Here is an 18,050-nt window from a genome sequence, read left to right on the forward strand (position 1 = left end):
CAGATATCCATCCATTTCTTTTAGACTTTCAGATTTAGTAGCATATAAATTTTAAAAATATTCCCTTATGATCTTTGGATCTTTTGGGTGTCTGTTGTGATGTTTCCCCTTTCATCTCTAATTTTTTGTTGATTTGGATTTGCTCTTTCTTTCTTTTGGTTAACTGGGCTACAGGTCTGTCTATCTTGTTTATTTTTTCAAGAACCAGCTCTTAGATTCATTGATTCTTTGTATTGTTTTCTTTGTTTCTATTTCATTAATTTCTGCTCTGATTTTATTTCTTCTCTTATGCTGGGTTTGGGATTTGATAGATAAAAAGTAGCCGTATGATGAATAGGGTTGATCAGGAGAAAGCAGAGTTTATTAGCAAAGGAACACATGGGATAGATTTCCTTCTGGGCAGGGAAAATGTCTGTCCAGGTCGTGAGCTGGGGTCTTTTAAAAAGGGAGTCTTCTGCTACCTGCAGAAGGCAGGAAGATGCATTTTTTTAAAGGGGGGGCAGAGTGGGAGAGCAGGATTGTTAAACCTGTCACCACGAGTTTGTGTAGTGACTAGCGCTTTGTCCAGTGTTGATTTTGAGCCTTATTGCTTTGTGGTCTGATAGAGTGCATGGAGTTATTTCAATATTTTTGTATTTGTTGAGGTTTGTTTTGTGGCCCAGTATGTGGTCAGTTTTTTAAAAAGTTCCATGAGGTGCTGAATAGAGAGTGTATTCTTTGGTGCTTGGGTGGAATAATCAAAAGATGCCTATTAGGTCCATTTGATGTATGGTATCATTTAATTTCCATGTCTCTCTGTTCTTTGTCCAGTTGACCTGTCTAATGGAGACAGTGGGGTATTGAAGTCCCCTACTATTACTGAGTTGGGGTTAATCTGTGTCTTAAAGTCCTGTAGTGTTGTTTTTATGAATTTGGGTACACCAGAATTTGGTGCATATATGTTAAGGGTTGTAATGTCTTCTTGGTTCACTGTTCCTTTGATCAGCATGAAGTGACCCTCCTTATCTCTTCTGATTAGTTTTACTTTGAAGTCTATTTTGTCAGATATTAGAATTGCAACCCCTGCTTGTTTCTTAGTGCCATTTGCTTGGAATATTCTTTCCCATCCTTTTACCTTAAGGTAGTGCCTGTCCTTGAAGACAGGGTTTCTTTCAGACAGCAAAGAGATGGATTTTGTTTCTTAGTCCATTTGCTTAGCCTGTATCTTTTGACTGGGGAGTTCAGTCCACTGATATTTAAGGTTATTATTGAAAGGTGTGTATTACTTGCCATCATTTTGATTACTGTTTGTGTTCTCTGTGTAATTTTGTGTTTCCTAGATTATACCTTTATTTATTTTGTTTCATTATCCATGGGTAGGGGGATGGGTATGGCACAATTAGGGGACGCTTAACACCATGTGGAGGCAGGATCAAGGGGCTCTCAGGAAGTCCCCTGCATTCTCAGGCCTCTGCCAGAGGGAGGCCAGAACTCAGCACTCTCTGGTGGTGGGCTGAGATCAGAACCGCTACACCGATGTAAGTTCAAACCCACCCTCAGTCATGCTTTCTTTTTAATTTGTACATTTTTGTTTATGAGTATGTATGCATCTGTGTTTGTGTTCCACATGTATGTGGGTGCCATGGAAGCCAGAAGAGGGTGTCAAATTCCCTGGAGCTAGAGTTACAGATGGTTTGGAGCAGCCCAATATGTGTGCTTGGAACTGAACTCGGGTTTTCTAGAGGAGCAGCCAACACTCTTACCCACTGAGCCATCACCCCAGCTCTAAAATAATGGGGTTTTTTTTTTAATGATTTTGGTCTTTTCATGGTGTCCCACATCTCTTGCATATTCCATTCCTGTGTTTTTTTTAAATTTTCCATACTCTTTGCTTGCATGGTCCAATTCTTCAGCTTTATCCTTCAGTGTTGATATTCTGTCTTCCATTTCGTTCATTCTAGAGGTGAGGCTTTTCCCTGTTGTTTCAAGTTGATTTATTGAGTTTTGCACTTCCTTCTTCATTTCTCCCTGAGTTTTCTTCAGTGTTTCTATCTCTTTTGTGAGTTCATTCAGCAGTTTATCCCTATCTTCTTTTAGCTCTTTGATTTCTTTGTTCATGTGTTCTTTAAATTCATTGAATTCCTTGATCATATTTATGATTATTCTTTTAAATTCAGTGCCCTGGGTTATCTCTAGGGGGTTCTCCTTGTGGAACTCTTCTACAGGATTGGTGGGGTTTGGTGGGGACATAGTGTTTTGGCTTTCCATTTTATTGTTCTTTCATTGTGGTCTTGGCATGTGAATTTCTTTTGTTGTTTATGATTCTGATATGAGAATTAACTTGATGTGTGCTTCTGTTTCTATTATCCAGGTGCCTAGATCCTTTTTTTATTGGTTATGTAAAACTGGTTGGTACAGGGTTCAGGTTCTTTCAGGTTTATTTTGGAGGGAACTGATTCAGATAAGCTATTCAGGGGAACCCACAGAAGCCCAATTCAGGTTCCAGTAAGGTATACTCAGGCTTCCTTCACCATGTGGAGGCAGGATCCAGGTTCTCTCAGGCAGTCCTGTGCATTGTAAACCCTATGCCAGAGGGAGGCCAGAGGGGGGCCAGAACTCTGTACTCTCTGGTGGTCTGCTGAGATCCCAGCCTTAGCCTGCCAAAGCCAGATCTGCCCTGGGGCCTTGGGAGGGGCCTCACAAAATCCCAGGTAGGGGATGGTATGGTGCAATTAGGGGAAGCTCACCACCATGTGGAGGCAGGATCCAGGTTCTCTCAGGCAGTCCTGTGAGTTGTCAACCCTATGCCAGAGAGAGGCCAGAGGGTGGCCAGAACTCTGCACTCTCAGGCTGTCTGCTAGGATCTCAGCCCTAGCCCACCAAAGCCAGATCTGCTCTGGGGCCTTGGGAGGGGCCTCACAAAATCTCAGGTAGGGGGATGGTATGGCACAATTAGGGGAAGCTCACCACCACGTGGAGGCAGGATCCAGAGACTGTCAGGCTGTCCCCTGGGTTCTCAGGCTCTCTGGTAGTTGGAGGCCAGAGGGAGGCCAGAACCCCACTCTCTCTGGTGGTCTGCTGAGCTCCGAGCAGCTACCCCGATGGAGGGCCAAACCCACTCTCTCTCCATCTTTTGAAGCTGTTGACCAGGAGTACCTGCAAGGAGGCCCTGAGAGTCACTGCATGAAGTTGTGAAAGTGAAGCCTAAGCCATAATGGAGACCCCAAGATGCTGGGAATGCCAGAGTCATGAGATGTCCACAGAGGAAAGCTGCAGGCACAAAGAAAGTGTGTACTTGAGGCAAAAGATCTGGAAAAGAAGGGTTACCAAAGGCCTCTGGAGCCCAGAGGATTCCATCATAAACCCAGATGTGAGACATGAAGCTATAGGATTTATTGGAAATACATAACTTGGTGTTTTTGTGGCTAATATCTGTATTTAATATATATACATATATATATAAATATGAGATGTTCATTAATTCATATACAACTTAGAAAAATGCATGAGGTAATTAATATGTAATATAAATTAGTCATTATTACTATGACTACTGTTACTGCAACACAATACCAGATGCAAGCAACTTAAAGAAGGAAGGGTTTGATTGGCTCATAGTTTAAGGGGATATAGCCCATCATGGCACAGATGATAGTGGGAGTATGGCTAATCATATTGTGTTCATAGTTAGGTAGCAGAGAGAGGTTAATGCTGGGCCTCAGATGGCTTCCTCCTTTTCCTCCCTTTTTATTCATTCTCATCCATGGAATTCTGATGCCCACATTCAGCATGGTGCTTCTCTCCTCAGTTAAAGCTCTTTGGAAATAGCTTCAAAGAAATGCCCAGAACTGTGTCTCCTAGGTGGTTCCAAATCCCATCAAGTTGGCAATCAGGACCAAGCATCACAAAATCCTTTGCCCTTTTTCAGTCAGGTTGTATTCTTGTTACTGAATTACTTGATTTCCTGATGTGTTTTGGATATTTGCTTCTCACACAGTAAATAGTTCTCCTTAGTCAGTTGAGTGTCTTTTCATTCTGTGCTCTGCTGTACAAAAGCTTTTTATTTAAGTGCAATCTCATTTATCTATTTTTGCTTTTATTGCTTATTCTTTTGGGGTTTTATCTGAGCAATTATTGTCCAGGTATGCCCCATTCCTCACACACAACTCCCATTCTCTGGGTACGGTAGCCCCATCCCCAGTGCCCAGGCCTTTTTACCCATCACCCTCTCCACCTCCAACTGCTGTTCTGCACTTCATCTCTGACTCATTTGCCTTTAGTTGACTGATAGCTGGATTCACCCAGGGAGGAAGAACTGGGCTGACTTCCAGGACAGCTGCCTCTGGGCCACAGGCTTGAGGAGATAACACCTGCCATCTGGTTGATCCCTTAGCTTAGAGATCCAGGAGGATTTAGATTCTAACAGTGGGAGGCTAAAGCCATCCCAGAAGGGGGCAGCCAGTGCTGTGGAGGCTGATGGGGGAGAATGGTAGACAGGTCTGCTGAGGTTCTCTGTCCTTACAACCTTCCTTCTTCCTAGAATTCCAGGCCGGGAAGCTGTGTGGAGAAGGAACAATAGGAACATTTGATTCCACTTTTTTAGAGGGAAAAAGGAGCAGAGTTATTTTCAGCATGCTATTTTAAAAAATTCATAAATAATAGAAATTTATTTCCCACAGTAATGGAAGCTACAAAGTATACAATCAAGGCATTTGGTGTTTGGTAAAAGTTTTCTTTCTTTTTTTCTAAAAAAGAGAACTTTTATTTTTAAAAAAATCATATAAATAACTTCAGATTCATTTTAAGCTCTCCCACTTGGCCTTTTGCAGACCAATCAGTTTTCCATCGAATTCAGACAGGCCAAAGATGCACCCACAGTGGATAGAGAGCCCAGCCCCTTTCCCAGGCAAACACCACTAACTTCTACTCAAACTTCACCAATGTCCATGACTTCAGTGACTAAGCAGCAAGACCGGCTTCCCACGAGATTCAGAATGAGTTTCTTCATCAGCAGATAAGCTCTGGTGTTGACTCCAAATCCATGTAGGTTGCTGGCATCACCCTGAAGCCTAGTGAGCAGGCTTCACGGGACACATATGAAGAGAGGCATGTTGCTGCTTCAGTAGAAGTTTCGTTCTCTCTCAGTCCTGTGCACTTTCCCATACATTACATACTCAAACTAGTCATCCCTGGAAGGCCTGTCATCTGTAACCATCATTCAGGGTACCATCTTCACACACGGTACTAGCTATGACCAATCAGAACTTGTCACCTAAGTTCACAAGGCAAATCTGAATGTTAGCATCTAAGATGAGGTCCATCTTCAAGGAGTTGCTCTCACAATGCAGCCAAGAATATTGGGTCAATGTCACATTGAAACTATCCTCAAATGGGTTGCCTACCATGGTGAGGGGCATGCAGAGGTGCTGAGCCCACAGCCATCACTGGGAATTCATGCACCACCTCACATGAAGAAAAGAAGACAGTGGGTTTTTTTTTTTTTTTTTTTGAGAATTTTTTTTAGGGGCTGGAGAAATGGCTCAGTGGTTAAGGGGACCTGGATTTGGTTCCCAGCACCCACATGGCAGCTAATGACCACCTGTAACTCCAGTTCCAGGGGATTTGACACCCTCTTCTGACCTCAGAGAGCATTGTACAACAGGGTGCACCTCCCTGCGTACAGGCAAGACACTCATACACATAAAAAAATAAAATATTAAAAAATAAAAAGGAATATCTTTTTTAGGGTCTGGAGAGATGGTTCAATGGTTAAGAGCTCATGCTGCTCTCCCAGAGGACCAGTGTTCAATTCCCTATAACTCCAGCTCCTGGGCTGTCCAATACCTCTGGCTTCTGTGGGTACCTGCACTCATGTGTACATACCCCCCCCACACCCCCACATACACACACATATACACATAATAAAAAAATTAAAATCAATAAAATGTTTTTGAAAAAGAATATTTTTAATCTGTTCTTTGACAAATTTATGTATGCATATAATGTATCTTGATCATGTCCCTCCCCAATGCCCATTCCCGCTCCCCCCCCGTTCCCCAATACCCCTCCCACCTTCATGCCTTTTTCTTTTTCTTATAACCCACCGAGTCCAAATGTGCCTGGATGTGGGGCCATCCACCAGAACGTGGGCAACCTACCAGTGGCCACACCCCAAAGAAAAATGACTCCCCTTCCCTAAGCACCCATCAACTGCCAATAGCCCCTCAGCTACAGGTGGAGCCTCCTGAGCCCCCCCCAACCCACCCACATTTCAAATATGGTTTTATTTGAAGCTACAAGAATTGCAACTAAGAATTACAGCTTAAGGTCCCCCGTAATCTCTTGTTTTTCATTTGCATAGGAAAGAGGCTCCTTCAGCAAATCAGGGACAGGTTCATATGAGATTCTTACTGAGAGCTGACTGATAATCTTCTTTAGCAATTATTGTAAGATATCTTCAGCCCTCTTTTGAAGACTTTTTCTTGAAAGCAGTCTCTTATGCTTCATTCTTTTGCTTAAAAAAATTAAACATTATTTTGAAACAGAATTTTATATCAAGAAGGGAAAAATAGCAGTAAGTAAATTTCTCTATCCCTGTCACCCAACCTCCACTAATAATAATGTTTTTTTACAATCATAGTAGCTCTCAAAACTAGGAAAATGGCATTAGCATAATATTATTAACTGAACTAATGACTTTATTTTATTGCTGCCAAGAGACCCCCTTGTGTTACCTTCTTATACCCGAACTCCATTCAGCTTTAAAATGTAATTTTTATTTTAATGAAAGTTACAGTTCATAAAAATACCTATGATCAGAGTCACTGAGCATAGTGCCATGGCATGTAAACTGTGTGGCTATAAGGTCAAAGAACTAATGAGGCCTTTTGGTGAAAGCTGGCTTGGTGACTCTCTTATGATGTGGCAAGAGACACAACCTTTAGGCAAGGAATACAACCTTTCTGAGCTGCAACTCCATCTAAAAATGCAATTGGTATCCACTATGTAGAAATGCTGCATGCATTAGATTCAAAGCATATTAAGTATCTGATATATCACAGTTGCTCTGCCAGTAATTAATGTCTTACGTCAGGCTGCCTAGGAAGCACATTCTGAGATGAAGATGTGCATACAGGTAGTTTATTTGGGAAGTACGCACAGGATCAACTCCCATGAGTCAGGAGGGACTCAGGATTGGACAGGCAGTGGAGTTGAACTATGATGCAGTTGCAGCAAAATAATCTTGGAGAGAGGAATGGTTCCTGAGAGCTGGTACTCTACAGCAAGTCACTAAGTGTAGGCTGTTCTCAGAGAAGGGTATAACTTTGGGCAGAGTAGCTCCCTTCAGCCTGGAGCACAGCCTGAAGGCAGACTCAGCTGTGAGCCTCAGCAGCTAATGCTCCGACAGCTGGGGGACCAGGGCCTCTGCACTGAAGGGGAATCTGGGCAGCGCATCACAGCATCGACCCTAGCCACTATTATTATGATGGCTTTGAGGAAGGGAGACATCAAAAGCGGAGGCAATTAATCATGAGTTTTTATCCTTCCCACATGCTAGCCATATTAAACCCATAGCATATGTGCAAGACTTGATATTCCAGAAAAGAAATGCTTCCTTTTCTGTTTTCGGCATTGAAGAGGGATCTGTTACATCTTTGGGAAGAGCAGATTTAGGGGACAAAAAAAAAAGCAATAGATCCTGCTTCTTGTTATAGCTGCTAAAGGGAATTTCTTAAAATTCTCTTTGCCAACTTCATCAAAGAGTTTCGTCTTATAAAATCTTGCCTTATATGACGATTCCCTTGAAGTGAGTTGTTCAGTCAGACTTTGAATGACTTTTCAAGAAATCCCTTCTTAGCCTGCCAAAATGAGCTGATATCAGCCACATAAAGTAGTTGTGTTTGTTTGGTAATGGCTAGACATCTCCTGGCAGTCTTTGATCCAAACCCATGGGGGATACCAAAGGAGAGGTGCTGACACCCTGCCTAGATGTATGTACTCTTACCTCCTGTATGCACAGCCACCCACTTAAGCACCAGAATATGGCTCCACTGTGTTGTGGGCACCTGAAGACTGATTCAGACCCTAGAGGCTCTTAGGTTGATATGATACCTCCTGGCTTCATGTCTCCTTTTGCAAAGGAAGGATATTAAGGTAAATACATTGTTCTAATTTCATTTCTGTTGCTATATCAGAATATTTACTTTGACAGAAAGCAATTTAGGGGAGAAAGGACTTATTTGAGTCACAATTCCAGGTTGTAGTCCATCACTATGGAGCAGTCACAGCAGCAGGAGCTTCTTGAGACAGCTGGCCATATCTCATCCACAGTCAAGAGCATAGAGAGAATGCATGTATGCTTGCTTGCTTACTTAGGCTCAGCTTGATCTCGCCACTCTTATATAGTCAGGACACCCTGACTAGGGAATGGTGCCACCCACAGTATGTTGGGTCTTCCTACATCAATTAACTTAATAAGACAACTCCCCACAGCCATGCCCAATACAATGTAGACAATCCTTCAATGAGACTCTCTTTCTAGGTGATTCTAGGTTGTGTCAAGTTGATGGTTAAAGCTAACCATTACATGTACCACTGTTGAGTTTGGGGATTAAATACATTTTCATAAATTTTCCTGATGTATTAGTCACTTTGAAGCAGATTTCTTTGGTCAATTATCTAAATAACACTTGGTCTTGTTTGTTGCTATATATATGGCCTAAGCACATCTAACAGTGACATGACAACATCGAAGGTTTTTATAAGTTGAGGGGAGTTTTCTGCCAGAGAGCTTGGTAAGCACATTTTGTATTTCTGTAACATCCATGCTAGGTATTTAGTGACAGGTGTCCTCACTAACATATAGTGTCACATCTATGACAAGTACAAACCCACACATTCCTCAGGGTTGGGAAGCTTTAAACCCAAGCCTGCAGGTTACTGTCCTCCACCTTTCCTTGCCTCCTCCTTCTCCCTTTCCACCTGTCTCTGCCCCCACAGAGCTGAGGGCAGTAACGGTCCATGACCCCAGGGGGACTTACATAGTACATGTCATCCCTTGCCTCCTCACTCATGAGGGAGTCTGAAGATAAAGAGCCAGGTCTGATTTCCCTTGATGTCCCTGTAGGACCTTGAACAGACATGGTTAGTGATCCAGGGATTTTCTGGAAAGTGAGTGGACTTTTCTGTTACCCTTAATTAAAGGTTCTAGAAAGTGAAGCCATGAGCTAATCAGCTGTGACAGGCAGTACAAATTAGTCTTATTAGAGGCAGTAGGTTTGTGAGGGTTGCATCAGAGATCTGGGTTTATTCCTAGAAACATCACTGAGCAATTTGTCTTTTGAATCAGAATCTTTGGTGACCTCATCTAATGGACAGTCTATAATGTGCTGGTCTGGGAGTCAGGCAAGGCCTGAGTTTGGAGCCCTTTGAATCCAAGTGATGTTAAAAGTGTGACTGCATCACCTGAAGGCAGTGTCCCTACTGAGACTTAGGTTGATACTAATGTGTCTCTTTCCATAGGCCTGTTTTATGTTCAGTTGAGCTATGGTGGGCTGTTGGGCTTCCACCAGGTGTCAGTACAGATGTCCTTGACTTCATGATAGTTATGTTCTGATAGCCCTGTTAGAGGCTGAAGATACTGTGAGTTGAAAATGTAGTGAACTCACATAACCTACATGCTAGCGTCCTAGCTTAGTAACACAGTACTCAGGAGTGTCAGTTGTTCCCCCTCTTGAGGGCATGGCTGACTAGAAGCTGTGGTCACTGCAACCAAATCTCAGAGAGGACGGGAAAGAATATCTAGAGGGTGTGATGGTTAATCTCATTGTCAACGTGACTTGATTTGAAATCACCTGGTAGACAGACATACCTCTGGATATGTCTGGGAGGGTATTTCCATAGAAGTTTAACTGAAGAGGGAAGAGCCACCCTGAATGTGGGGCACCATGCCATGTATGGGGGTCCCAGGCTGAATCAAAATGGGGACTATGAAGTTAGCTGGGCACTAACATTCAACTCCCTTTGCTTCCTTACTGCACACACACTGTGACCAGAGGCCTCACATCTCTCGACCATGCTTTTCTGCCGTGATAGACTGTAGCCTCTCAAACTCAGCCCAAGCAAATCCTTTTTCCCTCATGTTGCTTCTTGTCATCAGGTATTTGGTTCCAGAAGTGTGAAAAGTAACTAATACAGCTGTGAAACAGTCAAAATTCAAAGTATGGTTGCTACTGAATGCATGTTGGTCTCACATCATCATAAAACCAAACCCATAAATTGGGGACTATCTAAAAATAATGGCTACTATGATTACTAGGGTACCCCTGTGACTCAAATCTGGAAACTTAGACAGTGAAGGAAACATAATAGTTAAAATGATAACTTTTCTAAAAGGTTTACTTATTGACCAGAAAATTGACTTCCGCATTGGGGCCTTATAAAAATATTCTACTCAGAGGGGGCTAGAGAGATGGCTCAGCAGTTAAGGAGCACTGGCTGCTCTTACAGAGGACCTAGGTTCAAGTACCAGCACCCACATGGCAGCTAACAACCCTCCATAACTCCAGTTTCTTGGGAATCCGACACCCTCTTCTGACTTCTGTGGGCATTGCATGACTTGGGTGCACTTACATACATGCAGGCAATATACTCATACCCATTAACTAAAAATAATAAATATATTAAAGATATTCTACTTGGAAACTGTTTTCAAAGATAAAGTTCTTTTGAAGAAACACATGTAAAATATACTTTATGAACATTATTTGCGTATTTACAAAGTTTTGTCAAGATAATTATTCTTGAGACATAATTACACATTTCATTGCGTACTTTAGTCAGTTTTTCTGCCCATCTGTCATGGTATTTTTCTGAAAAAAGTATTTTTCACTAGTTTTACTTTAAAAATGTTTTCCAAAAAATCTTCTGCATTTGAGGTTTAATATGCTTGAAATTGTTGATACTTCAATTGACTCTTTCCTGTAGACCATGATATATTTAATGGGGAAAATACTGTACAGTGTTGTGGTAACTTGTAAACTGAAAGCTATTCTGAAAACCAAAGGCTAGGCTCAGAATAAGTACTTAATATATTGAAATGTGTAACTAACACAGCCCAAATATTTTCTCAGGTAATTTTGGTCTCTATTCAAGTGCCTTTCTTTGACAAAATGTCTATGATACAGCTTGCCAATAAGTAATCTCTATTTATAATTCTTCTGAATGGTTCACCAAATTTAGATGATTCAAAACTGTGACCTTCTCAATTGCACTCTATTCTCGGACTGAATTTAAATTTGTCCAAATAAAAAGAGGATTACTATCAAAGTGTTCTTCTTACAGGTTGACATAGTCCAGGACACAATTACAGAATTTCAAAATTAAATCTTGCACTCATTCGAGCTCACATTGCTCCCTTGTTTTTGCAGGGTAAATCTCAAGTATTTCCTGTTTGTGAAGATGGCCCTGGGCTTGTGATCTGTGAAGCCACCGCACAGAGCTCAGAGCTGAGAAGGGCCCGCACTTGGCCTAAGACTCTGCCCTCGCCGTTTGGAAATTATAATGGTTATTTTTAGCTCTGGAGATCAAACCTAGGGCCTCCTACATGCTAGACAATCACTTCTTTCAATTTCCATTTTGGAATTCTTTTAAAAAATATTTTATTTATTTATTTTTATTTTATGTGTATGAATGTATTGTCTGCATGTATGTAAGTGCACCCGTGTTGTGCAATGCCCACAGAGGTCAGAAGAAAGTGTCAGATTCCCCTGGAATTACAGATTCCCCTGGAGTTACAGACAGTTGTTAGCTGCCATGTGGGTGCTGGGAACCAAACACGGGTCCTTGGCAAGAGCAGTCAGTGTTCTTAACCTCTGAGCTATCTCTCCAGTCCCCCCATTTTGGAATTCTTAATTTTTGAACAAAAGCTTTTTCAAATTGCAGTGAGTCCTTAAATAATGTAGCTGGTTTTGTCTGTCAGTTCAGTTTTCAATAATAATAGTTCTGTGAAAGGTTCAAGCTCAGAAGCTGAGATTTTAAATTAAAATTTACTTTTAGCTGGTAAATAGAAATTATGCATATTTATGGGGTGCCATATGATGTTTTGAAATGTGTACATATTATATAATGTTTAAATCAGTTTAAATATATCTTTCTCCTCACTTAATCTTTTTTAAAAATATTTTATTTTTTATTATTTTTTTATATGTATGAGTGTATTGCCTGCATGTAAGTAAGTGTGCTCGTGTCTCATTGCAATGCCCACAGAGGACAGAAGAGGCTGTCAGATCCCCTGGAACTGGAATTACAGACAGTTGTTAGCTGCCATGTGGGTACTGAGATTTGAACCTGGATCTTCTGCAAGAACAACAAGTGTTCTTTACTGCTGAGTCATCTCTCCAGCCCACTTAATCTTTTTTTAATGATGAAAGCATTCACAGTCTTCTAGCTGTTTGAAATATAAAATATATTGGGGCTGGAGAGATAGCTCAGTGGTTAAGAACACTGACTGCTCTTGCAGAGGACCCGGGTTCGATTTCTAGCACCTACATGGTGGTTAACAACCATCTGTAGCTCCAGTTCCAGGGGATCTGATGCCCCCTTCTGACCTCCTTGGGCACTTACACACACATACAGGTGATACAATCAATTTATTTGTTATAAAAATAATAAAATATTAAAAATAGAAATATAAAATATATTTTAAAAGTTGAAATTTAAAAAAATCTATTCATGGGGCTGGAGAGGTGGCTCAGTAGTTAAGAGCACTGACTGCTCTTGCAGAGGACCCGAGTTTGATTCCCACACCCACATGGCAGTTACAAACCATCCTTAACTCTAGCTCCAGGGGAATTTGAAGCCCTCTTCTGACCTCTGCGTCATTGCATGACATGGGTGCACTCACATACATGCAGGCAATACACTCATACACATAAAATTTAAAAAAATAATTTAAAAAATCTATTCACTTGAGTCTTTGTCTAAAGACTTGGAAGCAATTTTGAACAACATATAACCAAAACTTAGAACACTGTAGGACATTAGAAATGATTTTAACAAAATCTTTTACCATAAAACTCAAATATTTATGAACCAATTGGCAGTCAGCAAGGAGAATTCTGTGATTTAGTTTCTTACTCCTTTGTGTGTGTGTGTGTGTGTGTGTGTGTGTGTGTGTGTGTGTATGTGTGTGTGTGTTGTATAGGACTGTCCTCTGAGCCAGACAAATGTCATCTCCTAGGTTCAGCTGTGCTCACTAGCAAATCACAACAGGGCTTGCTCATTGAAGGAGGGGCAGGGAAGGGTCATGGGACTTTTACCTGGGCATCTGGCTACTCCCTACAATCCTGTGGTGGGCATGTATGGCCTTAGATAAGACTAAGGAAGACTGGGGAAGACTGGGGGAGAGGGCTCTGTCCACACCTGCTTGATGGGTACAGGCTTTCTAGTGTGGCCTCAGGGAGGGAGCACCCACATTCCTGTAAGTAACTCCTCATCCATTGCTCTGTGAGTAAATCCAATAGACTCATTAGTTTCCCAGAGTGAAGTTGGGTGGAATTATAAATCAGTATGTTGTTGAGACCTTGGGAGGAGGGGTGGGTATTGTTTACATCTGCCCCAGGAAAGGAGTTTTAGCAACAGTGTGTGTGTGTGTGTGTGTGTGTGTGTGTGTGTAAAAAATGACAGACAACTCATCTTCCATTCTGATTGGTAGATCATGAGAGCCTGTTTGGACAAAAGTACTAATCACATACTTCTAATATGGTTCAAGTATATGTCTTTTCTACAAGTCCTTAACAAAGTAAGAATACTGTTTCCAACAGGATTCGCCCCACCAAAATTTATTACCTCAAAAACAAAGTTTCTCTTTAATAATCAAATCTTTAAACTGAATTTAAATGTCCCTAGCCTTTAAATCAAAGTGTCATATTTTTTACCTTTGAGAGAAAGAACTTTCCAAAGTTAGGTTTTTATTCTATGAATTTGGTTTTATAAACAATAAGCCATATTATAACCAACTGACTTCTCATTAGAAGCATCCTATGACTTTGCTATAAAGCTGGTGTCACACCTGTTAGGATGGCTGTCATAGAAAAGCATGATTGTCAGCTCTCTGTTGGAGTGACAGAATACCTAAAAGAAACAACTTATAAGGAAGAAAGAGGTATTTTGGATCATGGCTTCAGAAGTTTCAGTACAGATTAGACTGACTCCATGGCACAGGAAGCTTCTCAACTGCCTGATGGTGGTGGGAGCAGGAGGAGAGGGAGGGGGAGGGGGAGGGGAGGGGGAGGAGGAGGAGAGAGCTCTAGCCCCTATGGCATGTCCCAAGGATCTGCTTCTTTCAAGAAAGCCCAATCTCCTAAATTTCTATCACTTTCCAATCTCCCAATGAGTCCTTCAATGGATTAATGCACCAATGAGGCTAGAGCCCTTGGGATTCTGCCATATCCCAAAGCCCCACCTCTGAACATTCAGGCATTGGGGATCACACCTTTAACAGGTGAGTCTTTGTGAGACTCTTATAAGAAGAGATCATGTACTGGTGAGGATGCAGAGAAGTAGCAGCCCTCCACTGCTGATGAGAATGTAAACCAGTGCAGCCATTATGGAAATGGTATGGAGGTGTCTCAAAAGATTTTTGTTTTTCAGTGCTGGAGACTGAACTTGGGGCCTCACTCATGCTAGGCCAGTGCTTGATGACTGAGCTACATCCACAGCTCTTGGTTTCTTACTATGTAGCCTAGTCTGGCCTCATAAGACTCTGTGTTCTATGTAGCCTAGTCTCAAACTCAAAATCCTCTTGCCTCTGCCTTTTGAGTGCTAAGATTATAGGTGTGTGCCACCATGCCCAGCTCAAAAGATTAAAAACCAAATTATTGGGGCTGAAGAGATGGCTTGCTGGTTAAGAGCACTGGTTGTTCTTGCAGAAGACCCGGGTTTGAATCCCAGAACCCATATGGCAGCTAACAACCATCTGTAACTCCAGTTTCATGGGATCTGGTGCCCTCTTCTGGCCTCCACAGGCAATGTACTCATGTGATGCACAGGCAAAAACACTCATAAAATAAAAATAAATAAATATTGAATACATGGAAACAGAGAGTAGAAGGGTAGTCATCACAGGCAGCAGTAGGAAAGAGTTATGAGGAGTGAGAGATGCAGATCAAAGCATTCAAAAGTGCAGTTATATAGAAAGAATGATCTAGAGATTGTTCAGATCATATAGCATGGCTACTTACAGTACTAATATTGTACCATATGTTGTACCATATGTTGGATATTTTCTAGGAAAATAGATTTTAGGCTCTTTTAGGACATTAGCACAAGAAGGCGAATGTGTCAGATGGTGGAGGCACTGACTGACTTGCCTCTGGTGAGCATTTTACTGTGTCTGCGGAACTATTTTATTACATATCCTAAATGTATACAGTGAAATAAATGAAACTGATGCCATTGTACTGATTATGCAGTTCCATTGGGCTATTGGAGGTGGGTTAGCAGATAATACTTAATTTTCCAGACATACCTGCACAGGAAATTTTGGAAGTGAAATTACTTTAGAAAAATGGTCATTGCATCTAAGTGGGAAATTAAGCATCACTGAATGATTTGAAAATCCACTTTGGGCACTGTATCTGTTAAGTTATCTTTGGGCTTGGTAAAATATGCTCCTACTTAAAATAGTTCCTACCTTGTGGAATAAATGCTGATGCTTTTTCAGATTCCGTGTAGCCAGTCATGATACTCTCACCATGGGTGCTGAATAGAAACAGAAACTTTATGAAAATTACATATTCACTACAGTTAATATTTTGATTTTTTCACTGTAAATGTACTCTGAGCATATCAAGCTAATTACTGGCAGAAGACAATTGCAAAAGGAAAAAAATATACTAGCAAACAGTACAATAAATAATAGTTGTTGAAAAACCACCTGGTTAAAGCAAAAGAAAGAATATATAGTCAAACTACAGTCTATGTGTTCCATGTCTGAGCTGGTCAACTTCATTTCCTGTGCCTGTTTCACTTACCCTAGCCTCTATTGTCTCACATTCCCTACTGATACTGTTGTTGGTCAGGCAGAACCTTCCAGGCCACTGCAAGGACTACTAAGAGGTAGCAAGTAATAGGGTAAGTATGTGGTCCCTAGAAAGTCATCCTACAATTTAACTTCCTGCTGTTTAAAGGGAGCATTCCTTGTGTTTTAACCAGGATCAACTGGGAAGACAGAGAAAGGTGCTGCTGGTCATCTTCAGAGTTTCCAGGATTTGCAGTGAGAACCCAGTTTACACTGCACACATATTATTTCTATTCAGGATTGGCTGAGAATGTCATAGTTCTACTAACACCATCCTAGCCTATCGAATTCCACCCTAGTAATATTATTGTTTTTAAATGAAATGTCTTGTGTATGTTAACTGCCTAGGAAAACCTGGATGTAGTCATCCTGATTACCATCCATTGCCTTGGTTATCCTATAACTTCTCAATAAAGCATAATATTGCACTAATCTTATGAACAACTTCTAAATGATGAAAGTGACTCTGTATTTAAACACGAAAGCATGAAGTTGTAGCTATCTATCATGGGATAACGTGAAGCTGAGGGACAGATGGCAATGGGGTCTTAGAGGTCACAACTTAACTCTCTTGGGATTCAAGTGCCAAGGACAGCTTCCAATCATTTTCAGCAATTCTGGAGCTATTTGTAGTTAAAGCAGTTTGAATTCTTGTTGGGGAGGGAAAAACTTACCTTCTTCTTACTTCCTAAGTTCAGATTTGGACCTACAGCATTCAAATCCCCTTTTAACAGAACACCAAAATGAAATGTCAGGAAACCACTGCTTTTTTTTTGGTGGATGAAAGGGGTGTGAGAAGTCCAAAATTGTATTGGAGACCAGCTGTATACAACTTGTGTAAACTTTATTGTCAAGGGGTCCTTTACCTGTAAAATGGCCCTCTCAGCATGGGCTGCCAACACATCTGGGTCGAAACAGCTGGGAACAATTTTTAGTTGGAAAAATAACTTATGTGGAAAAGGAGCATAAACGTTCATCGTATACTGCCTGGTTGTAAACTGAAGGCCATGTCAGGGAGAAATTCTAGTGGCTTGTTTTTCTATTTGGTTGTGAGCAGACTTTTCTGGGGCACATAAGGCACACATTTCCCAGGTGACAGATTCCAGTAGAAAAATGAACTACATCACCTTGTTAGCGCTCTGAATCTTTTACTTAGGAATTTGGGGGAATAGATGCTAAATGTTTAACAAAACTTACAGACAGACTTGCTATGTTTTGTTTAAAACCATGGTGAGCCTATCTATACAATGTACCAGTAGAAAAAAAAAACAAGAATGACTTAACGAAGATGAAAATTCCATTTCTTACTATCAAATCATGGCTTGTAGACTGAGGCGACCAGATGACTGTGACTAGAGATGTCCAGATAGGAGAAGACAGCTGAGGAAGGACTGTCCAGAGGCAGAGTAGAACCATATTTTATTTTTGGCATCACTTACAGTTTTAATCAGCAGATATCCTGCTCTTTTTCTGGTTGGGAAAGCAGAAAGCATAAGTGGGCCCCAGTCCACAGTGTTGGAAAAATAGAACCACAAGTGGTTCTTGTAAATGCTGTCTTGTCAACTCTGAAACTGCTTTTCCCATAAGCCATGATAAAATAAGTTTTCATTTGACCTATTTTTCAACTGTTCTTTAGATATTTAATGATTTCTAATTAAGAATTGTTATGGCAAAATCATTTGCATTAAATACATTCATAATAACTGTATAATCATCAGCATTGTTTCCAAAACATGATTTCTTATTTTTTTTCTCATTTTAAAATATTTTATTTATTATTTTATTAGCCATGATAAAATAAGTTTTCATTTGACCTATTTTTCAACTGTTCTTTAGATATTTAATGATTTCTAATTAAGAATTGTTATGGCAAAATCATTTGCATTAAATACATTCATAATAACTGTATAATCATCAGCATTGTTTCCAAAACATGATTTCTTATTTTTTTTCTCATTTTAAAATATTTTATTTATTATTTTATTTTTTA

At 40.8% G+C, this 18,050-nt stretch overlaps 1 pseudogene; it reads right to left on the reverse strand.

The window, feature by feature from the left end:
• Window positions 1-4,906: 4,906 nt before the first annotated feature.
• On the reverse strand, window positions 4,907-5,300 carry LOC103746766 (annotated as a pseudogene).
• Window positions 5,301-18,050: the final 12,750 nt, after the last annotated feature.

Source organism: Nannospalax galili, unplaced genomic scaffold, assembly GCF_000622305.1.
Source record: "Nannospalax galili isolate Female #2095 unplaced genomic scaffold, S.galili_v1.0 scaffold344, whole genome shotgun sequence".
Taxonomy (NCBI): domain Eukaryota; kingdom Metazoa; phylum Chordata; class Mammalia; order Rodentia; family Spalacidae; genus Nannospalax; species Nannospalax galili.